Genomic DNA, 11,693 nt, shown 5'->3' with positions numbered 1-11,693 from the left:
GCCAGAGCGCCACCGTTCTCCAGCCAATTAGCGCTCAGAGCAGGCCGGACTCCAAGCCAATAGGCGCCCTGCTCAAGGAGCCCCGCCCCTTAGTACCAACAAGGGTGGCGCGTTCCAGGAAGCGCTGAAAGAGCTGATTTGTGGTTTCGGACTAAGTATGGGGCGGGACTTCCGGGGCAGCCCGAGAGGTGGTGTCGGGAGGTGTAGTGGGAAGGGAAGGACACGTCAGCATCTGGCCGTGGGGCGCGGGGGGCTATGGGAGACCCGAAGGCGGGCCCACCTCGCCCTCCCGCCTGGCCCCGCCCCCTCTCGCCCCGCCCCTCGGGCTGCGGGAACCCAGGTATTCGTGGGCGTTCCGGGTTGGCGCGCCCTGAGTACCGAGCGTGGACTGGCGACGCGGGACTCTAGAGCCACGTCCGGGAAGAATCGGTGCCGGCTGCACGCCGACTTCCAACGTGTAACCTCAGCTGAAAGTGGAGGGAATAAGTCGAGCGTCGCGAAAACTCCTGCGGCTATTGGCGCTGACCCGGGACGCGGCGGCGAGGGCGAGCGGTCGGCGCCTGTGGTCGGAGCGTCTTGCGCTCTTCGTGTATTGGTGTCGCTGGGTTTCCCGCTTGTGAGGCGTTCCCCTGATGTTTGTTGACGGAAGGAATAAACGTCCGGTAGCGGGATGACGAGTCCCGTACGTGGAGGACAGCGACTTCGCTTCTTGGCGTCTTCCCCGCTGCTCCACGAGAGGTTAGGACGACCTCGGAGGGCTCGCTCCGGGCCGGGAGGAGGCCGTCCCTGACCGCGCGTGGGCAGCGCCTCCAGCCCTCCCTCGCCTCTCCTAGCGCCAGCCGCAGCTTAAAGATAGCGTGCAGGGAGATATCGGAAGAGCCGGGCCTACAAATATCCAAATGCATGCGTGTCTAGTGAGAACTAGTATCTGTCAAGTCCCTACTGTGAGGAGCCGAGGGCCTTACTCGGCTGTGTATCCTCATTGCATCGTATAAAGCCTATCTACCCTGAAGACACCACTTCCCTCTAGCTCTTCTGAGAAGTTTGCCTGTTCTCCCGCATTTCACATAATCCAGGGTCAAGATTTGGGGTCAGCATCTTTCTAGCTCCCCAGTACCCCTTCCAAACCATGAATTTGCCACCCTCTTAAAAAAGAAAAAAAGTGTGGGGAGACTCACTTCACCCGATTGTATCACTCTCCCTCTGCTTGGGGTTGTCTGCCATGCTCTTCTGCTATGCTGGCATTCTGTGAATTTGTTGACACCTGGTGCACATTCCTCTCCCCAGTGATCCTCAATAACTTCAGTACTTATGATCACAGCTTATCTAATACCCTGGTCTCTCAGCTCCTTGTTGGCTTCACCTTTGTGAATCTGACCTTTATAACATTTAGCCACCCACTACCGGGCAGATGAACACTGTAACTTCACGGCTGAAACTGTAAACCAACGCCATCTCCTTCTTTGTCGATAACTGCTGTCCTTTATTCACCCAGGTCTTTTTTATCTTGTGTAGTCAGCCATTACGGCTTAACAACTTACCCTAGCAGTCAGTAATAATGGCCATGTTTTGAGTACTAAGCAGAGATAGGAAGTACACTCCATGCTAAACGCTTTTCTCAACATTGCATAATTCAAACAACTCCCCTAGGTCAACAATTTCAGGGATGGAGTCAAGATTTAAACTCAGAACTTTCTACCATCAATAGCCTGCTCTAGGTATTTAGCTGGCCCACTTCTAAGGCAGACGAACATGGCCCCTCATCCTCAGCTTTTAGAATCCAGAAGCTGGACAGTGTTCTCAACTCTCCAGTAAACTTCTTTTAGGGAAACAGGAGAAAACAGGGTACCATGGCTTCTTGCCTCCATTCTCTCAGCCCAGCTCCAACTTGAACCCATCCTCCATACAATTAATCAGTTATTCTTTCTAAAATGCGTTTTTCGGTCATGTCAACCCCTGCCTTAAAATCGCAGTGGCTGTCCCTCTGCTTCATTCCATTCTCTCAGATGTCATTAATCAATGCCTGAGTTGTCAGTAGCCTTGGATAATTATATATTGATTTGCTCCTGCTACAGCTATTGATTTTGACCACTGTCAAGTTTTCTCATTGTAGCCTTTCCCTGACACACACATTTCTAAGGGAAAAGGCATGTGGAAGGCTCTAGCCAGCCGTGCCACCTTCATTCTAAGGCAGCATGTTACTCTGAGTCTGTAAACGGAGATGACTGAATAATGATGGAACCTGAGTGTGTTAGTCAGCTTTTTGTTAGGGACCAAATACCTGAGGAAAACAATATAGAAGAGGAAAGATTTGTTTGGGTTGAAGGTTTCACTCCATGGTTAGCAGGCACCATTGTTTTTAGACCTGTGGCAAGACACACATCACAGTGGGAGGGCATGGTAGAAGAAAACTGCTCACCTCATGGTAGCAGAAAGGAGAGAAAGCAGGAAAAAGCCAAAGTAGGAGTGTCCAGAAATAAGATACACCCTTGAAAGACACACCCCTAGTGACCTGCTTCCTCCAAGTGGGCCCTACCTCCTAATGGCCCGTTCAACTATGAACTCATCAGTGAGGTTCAAGCCATCGTGATCTAACATATCTGTAGGCTCCACCTCTGAACATTTCTGCATTGGAAATCAGGCCTATGAACATATAAATCGTATTTAAATCATAACACTGGGGATTTTTTTTTCTATCCCCACAACCATGAAGTCTGTGATTAACAAATTCAGTAAAGTTTCAGCAAGTAACAGCAAAGTAGGACGTAGGATAAACATATATTTTTCCTTTCCCAGGTGGAGAAGTTAGAGGTATTTGTTTAGAAGCTCAGCCATCTCCATGCAAGTATCTCTGCAGTTTTCTTAGCTCTTCCCTGGTACTTGCAAAATAGTGGCTTTAGCTCCAGGCATTGGAAGAGGAAGAAAAGAAGAAGAAAGTGGAAAAATCAATGCCAGAAATATCTGCACATTTTTATCAGGAAGGCAAAAGTTTTCCTAGAAATACCTGTCATAAGGTCTCTCCTCCCTGCAGGGGAGGCCCAAATGGCATTTAGATAGACGAGAGAGAGGGACTCAGCACTGGGTTGCTAAGGTGACCTGAACTCCAGATTGCTTCCTCATTTCTGTCCCCATTCTCTTTCTAGAACCTTGCCCTGTATCCCAGCCCTGTTCCCTCTTTGAGTTAGAATCCTGCTCCTTTATTCTCTCCAGACTGAAAAAGCCAAAAGCAGTAAGGCTGTCTTTTCCCTCTTGCCATTTCTAGATGAAGACCCTCAGTGACAAAGGCTTGCCTCCTCAGAGTGTGTGATCTGAAAGTAGGGGCTTCCCCAATTTCACCTTCTACCTATAGAAAGGCCTCCTATCCACCGAAGGACACAGTCCTGGGTTGCACGGCCCTGTATTGCTCGAGGCCCCAGCAGCTCTAGCCACACTAAAGAACTCATCCCACACACACCCAGAGATTTCTCTTGCTGTATTTTGTTCACCCAATGCCCTTCTATAGCTCAGTTCAGACTCAACTCCTTCCATGAAAGCTATGATACCTTCAGGCAGAAATGAGCTCTGCCCTGTATCCCCAGACCCTTTGGGTAATACATTTTCAGTGGTGTGCACCACACTTTCCCTCTGTCATAATTACTTGTGTATCAGTCAAACTGGCTTATAAATGTTTTGATAAGAAGTATGAATCTTGTTATTTTTTGTGTTCCCTGTTGGTCTGGTGCTGCCCTATGCACTCAATAAGCACTCAGTAAGTATATTTTGAATTAGTCTGTTCAAATATCTGGGAGGCCTTATTTACCATCTCTTTGTACTCTATGTTTCTAGCATATATCCTTTATGTTTCTTGAAAATTGAACCTGAGAATGTTGGGGATACTTAGGGGCAAGTTGGGGATTATAGTGAGGGCTATTATTGGACAGGTCCCAACGTATGATAGCTCATTAAGTCATGAAGTTTATTTACTGATGATTTACAACAGTGTGTCTCCACCTCTTCCTAAATCCTGGAAATGATATATGCCTGAACATAGCCTGTTTTTGTGTATTAGGGTATGCCAGTTGCTGAAACAAAAAACCCAACAAAGTATTTAGTGTAAATAACAGCTGAGGACTGTGACCTTCCTCATATAATTGTCCAAATACTGAGGCTGGTGGCAGCTCCCCCATCCCTTTAAAAGGGATTCTGCCAAGAAAAAAGGTGCTGATTTAAAGGCAAAGGAAGGGGAATCGTGGTGATACAGAAACATTTTAAGTAGAAGGAAGACACTGAGATGGTCACATTGGGTGTTCTCGGTCTTCTAAGTAAAGTAGAAGGACTGGTAAATCAGCAGAGAGTGTGAGTCCTTATGTTACCAGAACTCCAGGGTTATGTCCCACATTGACGAAGAATGAAGCCACAGACAAAGGAAGTAGGATGTGAGCAAATTCATTTAAAAGATAGAAAGGCAAGAAAGTAAAAGGAAGAAATAAAGCTCTTATTAGCCAGGAAGGGGTTCTGAGTAGGATACCCACAAGGGCTCTTCGTCTATGGGCTTTTTAAAGGGTTTAGAAGAGTGCATGGGACACTGTGTAAGCAATATAATTCCTACCTTATAGGAGAATACATGCTTTTTAGGATCCAGTCTATGTAGTGTTCACAGAGGGCTCATGCAGGGTCCATGCACCCTCAGGCCACTGGCCTTCCTGATCGTGCTCTGGGGATGTCCCAGGCAGCCAAAGGACACTTGGCAGATATTTGTCCATTTTGGGATTTCAGACTCCATTTGGGATTGCTGTCCTTGCTGCCTAATAGAATCTTAACTCTATCTCCCTAGTTCCTGTTTCAGTCCCCTCTGTAAGAGAGGTAAGAGAATGAGTGCTCTAGCTAAGCAGGATAGTGGTGCCTAGAAGGGACTGGCAGTCAGGGGGAGACTCCAGAGGGGTGGTCCAGTGGCCTGTCAGAGAAGCCAGGTGGGAGCTCCATGGTGGGTTTTATTTGTATGACCATCTGAAGTTTAGTACACTCTAGGTGAGAAAAGACAAAGAGATTTAGTAAACAGGGTCTAAAAATAGTGAGGAGTAGCAAGAGTTTCAACTCTTGGAGTGCAGGGTCTTGTAAGGATCTAGGCCCACCACCATAGAGATTTAAAGAGGGCACTTTTGAATCTAGACTGAGGGAGAGACTGTTCTAGAAAGGAGCCCAGATTAGAGGTGGATCTAGCTGCTGTAAAGGTGTACAGAAGCAGACATCAGGGGAGGGACTGGCAACAGTATATCTCCCCTTCTGGGAGGAAGGCAAAGCATAAGAGCCTCTTACAGAGGAAATAGAGGCCAACCTAAAGGAAAACAGTGGTGTTTCTGCCCGGTAGCTGGGCAAAATTAAAGCTGGACTGTAAGCTCATGGCAGTGGAGGAGATGTGGGGACCCATGGGCCTACGGAGGAAGGTGACCATGGGCCTATGCAGGGAGGTCTGGTTCCAGAAAACTAGTGGTCTGTGGACACAGGGGGGTCTTTAATGGTGTGATTGTGGGGTGCCTGACATGTAAGGTTCTGGGTGATGAGAGTGAAAAGAGCAAACTTGGGAGATAAAGTCTTATTGAATATAAAGCCCAAATACTGTCTATGTCCCAGAATAGTTACAGTGTTTGTTTCTCCACCAAATGGAGAAGTAAGAGAAGTTGAGGTACTCCTAATACCCATTACTCTTCTTTTGGATTCCCAGTGTGGTCTTTTTCAACTTAGTCCCATACATATTACAAGGAGACATCATAAATGGAGAGTCTAAGTAATCCTAGGACAGGTCCTGTCATTAAGGTTAGAGAAGCAATAAAGAGGTTTAAGAAGTAGAGATGTAACCTGTGCCACAGGTTGACAGTTCTGTCCCAGGGGAGTATTTTTCCAGTTGGGGAATTGAAGCCAAGGCCTTCTGTTTCCTCTAGGGGAAGGGGACAAAGGCAAGATATGAAAAAGGTCAGACAGCACTTTTTTAGGGTCTGAAGGTCAAAGATCTCAATTTACAAAGATTTATTATAAAAAAGTGATGGAAACTGAGACTGAGTTTCACATTTAAAAATAATTTAAAGGAAGAGAAAGTGCCTTTGCTTTCCCTATGAAAGTGGTCCCTAGGGGCTGGGGATTTAGCTCAGCGGTAAAAGCGCTTGACTGGCAAGCGCAAGGTCGTGAGTTCGGTTCCCGGTACTGGAGAAAAAGAAAGTGGTCCCTGCCCAAGGCATCCGCTGGCTGCCTGTGAGGTCCTAGTTGTTGGTGACTGCAATCTAGGATTGAGAGAGGTCAAAGCTACTGGATTAGTCACTCTAACAAGCGTGCCTTTGCCCTTGAATCACTGAAGCTCTTTGGTTGTGACCAGAGGTTGAACTTGCTTTACCCAAAAGAAATTTAAATATCTCTATAAATACAACTGAAGATTGGCTGTCGGACCCTCTGTTATATCCTGAAGGGCATTAAGGCTAAAGTGGGGCAGGGTCCCAACAGGCATAAAGTCGGGCAAAGTAGTCCAAGCATTCTTTTAAGGCTATATTTGCCAGGTGTGGTGGCATTTACCTGTAATCTCAGCACTTGAGAGGCTGAGGCAGGAGGATTGCCACAAGTTTGAGGCCAGCCTGGGCTACATAGTAAGTTCAAGGACAACCTGAACTAAATCGTGAGAAATTGTCTCTAAAAAAAGGGCTATATGTGTCATCAAACTGAAAGCAGAGATATCAACTAGACCTAGGTGATCATCCATCTATCAGGGTGTCACTGACATATGTCCCTTTACATCATGACCATCTAAGAGGACAGAAAATCTTACTCAGCTGTGATGTCTCTTGCCTTTGTATCCCCAGAACAGGAGACAATAGAAAAGGACCAATGCTGACAGACTAGATAGAAGAGTTGGGACATGGGGAGGAGTGATTGATGATTTTGAGTAACGAGGATTAGAAGGAACAGCTTAGGTGCACCCAAACACACATGTCTAAAACAGAAAATAACCAAACATATACTGTATTTTTCCTTTATAAACCTCATCCTCACAAACTTTTTTTGATGAATCTGGACTTCCTACTTTTGCCACTATTTTTCCTTTTTCATCCTGGCAAGGCGGAACCTTATCATATAAAATTCTCTCATATCAAAAACATACCTTCATACTTAAAACTTCCTTTGTATTTCCTTTTCTCTTCAATTTAATGGTTTCTTTCTGTAACAAGACTTGTAGTTTCTTGGACTTGTTTGTTTGTTTGTTTGTTTGTTTGTTTGTTTGTTTTTTGGTGCTGAGGACCCAGCTCAGGGCATTGCACTTACCAGGAGGCATTCTACCACTGAGCTAACTCCACAGCCCTCTGCTTGGATTTTAAAATGTGCCCAGTACACTTTTTTCTTTGCTCCAGAGTGAGATATAGATGTTTACATTTCAATTAGGACTGGCTGACCAACAGACCTCCAAGAGGCTTTGAATAGCATGCTTATCTTAGCCCAAGCAGAAAGCAGCAGAAGAGCAAGTTAAGCCTTTAACTGCAGTTTAAGATCTATCCCAATGTACAAGAAATGTTTTCAGCATATCAATTAAACAAAAAATAGCCGGGTACGTAATCCCAGCTCTTGGGAGTTTGAGGCAGGAGGATCGTTGCAAGTTTGAGACCAGCCTGGGCTACAAAGTGAGCCCAAGGCCAGCCTGAACTGCAGAACTGCATAGTGAGACCCTGTCTCAAAAAGACAAAAACAAAACAAAAAAACAAAAACACTCAAATTGGAATCTAAAAGGAAATTTATCAGTCAACCAAGATTTATCCCAATGAGCTTTTGGTAACTCCCCAAAAGTTTTGTCAGGAAGGCTTGTTCCCTACCCTGGTTTTCCTACAGAAGAGTTAACCCCAACTTAGCTATCTACTAGGACCTAGTGCAGGCTGCACACTACTCGACTTTTTATGTCGACCGCAGAAATGAAAGTCAGAGCCTTTGTCTACAAGCACCAGTTTATCTGACATTTAGGAGGTTAGTGGAATAATTCAGCAGGTGAAAGTGGTGAAAGAATTTGAGTGACAGGAAGAATGTGACTCAGAAGGGAGCTAAAGAATTACAAGCAAGACTCTCAAGCCTCAGAAGCAAACAGAGCAAAACATTTATGGTATAGGAAAATATTATGCAGCAAAGACATTTTATCTTTTTCTTGCATGAACATACATAAAACATAAACCTACCAGATGCATAGTTGTTTTGATCTCAGAGGAGTTTACAATGTCCTGTTTCATGATCAAGTTATCTTATTATGGGAATCTTTGAAATGGCAGATGCCCTAATGGCCTTTAACTGTCTGATCTATGTCTGCAAGAGTGTAACCATAGAGTTAAAACAAGACAATAAGATACAGGGTCTTTCTCACCTCCTGTCTCAGCTCACCAACAAAGGGACTCAGGATAGAGAAAGGCAATTTGTTCCCTCTACTGCCTGTGGCAAGTTAAAGAAACCATATGTCCAAGGACCAGTAGCTGCAGAGAGCCAAGAGTACCAAAGGCAGGGAACAGAGAGATCAAATCAGAAAGGAAAACTGAGGGAAGACTGGGCCAACATTCCCTCCACTCAGAGGATAGACTTAGCAGACGTCAGTGAAATCTGTCCCTTGAGACTCTAAGATTGGGAACCATGCTAATCACTTTTAATTGGTGGCTATGGCCCCAATACTGTTTTGAGCAGAAAGCCACAAAGTGAAATCAAAGAGTGTATGAACGTATAGACTTTACGTACTTTCTCTTGAGATCCTGGATAGACCTTCAGCTATGTTACTGCAACACCAGGTTCATTGTGACAAAGAATGAAACCATAGGCACAGGAGGTAGGGTAAAAGAAAATTTATTTAAAAGACATAAAGGCAAAGAAGTAAATATCCTGCTAGCTGGAAGGGGTTCAGAGTAGGATACCCATGAGGTCTCTTTGTCTAGGGACTTTTAAGGGGTTTAGAAGGGAGCTTGGGCTGTTGTATAAGAAACACAATTTCTGCCCTATAGGGGACTATATACTTTTTAGGGTTTGTTATGGTTGATACATTGTGTGAACTTGGGGAGTCAGAGGTTTGGCTAAGTGACTCAGCAGGAAGCCAGGGTGCTTACTTTGTAGACATCCTGAGCCTGTGGAAGAGGAGAGCATGGAAATTATGTGAGAGCTACATGCCCCTTAGGTGGGGGTAGTCTGTTTACAATGTAAGGGAAGGAAAGAGGCTGCTTGCCACCATTCCTCCCTTTTGCTCTGGCTGCTTTGCTGTTCGGCTGCCATTCCCCTCTTTGCTCTTGTTGCTTTGTTATCTTCTGCCTCAGAGCCAGCCAAGTATGGACTGAAACCTCCACAAACTGTAAGCTAAATAAACCTTTCCTTCCTTCATTTTGGGCGCTGGGTATTTTGTCTCAGCAAGGAGAGAAAAGTAAACAAGACAGGGTCCAATGTATGCCATGTCCATGCAGTGCTCATCCAGGGCCCAGGTGCTTTTGAGCCAGTATCTGATCCTGCATGATCTGGAAGGTCCCAGACAGTCGAGGGACACATGGTAGATGTCTCTGTAAGATCCTTAGAAGGCTGTGACTCAGCAGATTCCATTTGGGGCTACTGTTCTTACTGGCTAATAGAATCCTAACTCTTGTCTCACTAATTCCTGTTGTATTTATATGAACCATCATCCCAAAACCCTTGCCAAGGAGGAGGAAGATGCTGAGCCAAACTAACGCCAGAACTCTAGGGTGGGTGGACATGGTCCCCACCACCACAGTCAGTGTCAGCTATCAAAGCTGAGGGAGCAGAGCAACCAAGAGGAAGCAAAGTAAGAGGTCAGGAGTGCAAGGATAAGCCAAAAAGTAAGAGAAATGGGCCTAGGGCTCTTTTGCTCTTTTGTGTGTGTGTCTCTGTGTGCATGTCTTTTTGAGACAGGGTCTCACTATGCAGTTCAGGCTGACCTTGAACTCACTTTGTACCCCAGGCTGGTCTCAAACTCACAAAAATTCCCCTGCCTCAGCCTCCTGAGTGCTGGGATTACAGGCGTGCACCACCATACCCAGCCTTCCTCCTCTCCTCTCCTCTCCTCTCTTCTCCTCTCCTCTTTTTTCCTTTCTTCTCTTCTTCTCTTCTCTTTTCTTTCTCCCCTTCCTTTTTTTTCCCTGTCGTCTTCTCTGCCCTCATCTCCCTTTTTCCCTTCCTTCCTTCCTTCCTTCCTTCCTTCCTTCCTTCCTTCCTTCCTTCTTTGCTTCCCTGGAGACTGAACTCAGGAGTGCTCTACAACTGAGCCATACTTCCACTCCTTTTTATCATATTTTTAAAAAATTCTGAGACAAGTACTTTCTGAATTCTCCACGCTGGTCTCAAACCTGCAGTCTTTCTGCAACAGCCTCCCAAGTAGCTAGGATGACAAATGCAGGCAACCATACCCACCTCACCCCAGAGCTTTGTGACCTGAAACAGAGTAGGTGGGATGTGGAGGTGGGGCAGCCATCAATAAGACCAGAGTTCAGGGTGATGCATCAAAGGCCTGGGTGGAGCTGGAGCAAGAAGCCAAGGTTCAGGCGGCAATTTGAAAGGCCACAAGGTCCACTCAATCGAATTCAGTATCATCTGCATATTTTTTTTCTTTTCTTGAGACAAGATTTCAGTTCAGGCTTGCCTCAGACTTGCTGTTAGCCCAGACTGACCTTGAACTCACAGTCATCCTGCCTCAGACCTCCTAGGGAGCTGGGATTACACACATGTGCGTCACACCCACTGACCTGTGCGATCTGTTCGGGTGTCCTTTACTTGACTTTCTGCAGATCCATTCTCCCAAAGGATGACTATTTCAAGCAGAACAACACCCTGTTTCAGCTACATCCTACACTACTACCACAAAACAACAAAAAAGCAGGAAGTCTTTGTGTCATGCATTCCAGAGTAGCATAAATGCCAGTAAGAAATAACTATGAAGTGGGCACAGGGGCACACTCTGGGAGGCTAAGGCAGAAGGATTGCAAGTTCAAGCTCAGCCCATGCAAGTTACTGACTTAGTGGCTCCTCTCACAATAAGAAAATTAAGCTAGGTATGGTGACACACATTTTAATCCCAGCACTCAGAAGGCAGGGGCAGGAGAATCTCCTTGAATTTGAGGCCAACCTGGGCTACACAGTGAGCTCAAGGTCAGTCTCAACTACACAGGGAGACCTTGTCTCAAAACAAAACAAAATAACCCAAAACTAAAGAAATTAAATAGACATACATACATACAGGGCTGGGGATGTAGCTCAGGGCCCTGGGTTCCTTCCACTAATTTTATGAAACAGCAAGATAATTCTAAAATTAAACTACACTCTATCGTTCAGCAGAGAGCAATTAAGAGGCTGTCTTAAGAGTACTTCAGAGTATAGGATGTTGCTTTATGCTACAATGAAACAGGCTAACGAAACACAAAGCATGTGACATTTATATGCTTAAAAAGTGATAACAAACAAAAACCCTCTTTCCCAGCCTAGGGCCTTTGAGCTGTTCCTCTGATTAAAGCTTTATCCCTGAAACAGGGAACAAAAATAGGCAAAATCTCCACATTCTAGGAGCCTGCAGTCTAATATCAGAAACTCATTACAATAGTTTAAATTTGAGCTAGAAGTAATTGCAACCAAAAAAAAAAAAAAGAGAGAGAGAGAAAGGAGAAATATTATTTTGTAAAAGAGACACAAATTTCAAGACAGCTCCAGAGTGTCCCCGG

Source organism: Chinchilla lanigera, unplaced genomic scaffold (assembly GCF_000276665.1).
Source record: "Chinchilla lanigera isolate Chin_1 unplaced genomic scaffold, ChiLan1.0 scaffold00078, whole genome shotgun sequence".
Classification (NCBI taxonomy): Eukaryota; Metazoa; Chordata; class Mammalia; order Rodentia; family Chinchillidae; genus Chinchilla; species Chinchilla lanigera.
The sequence above is the reverse complement of the archived record's forward strand: the minus strand, read 5'-3'. Positions refer to the sequence as shown.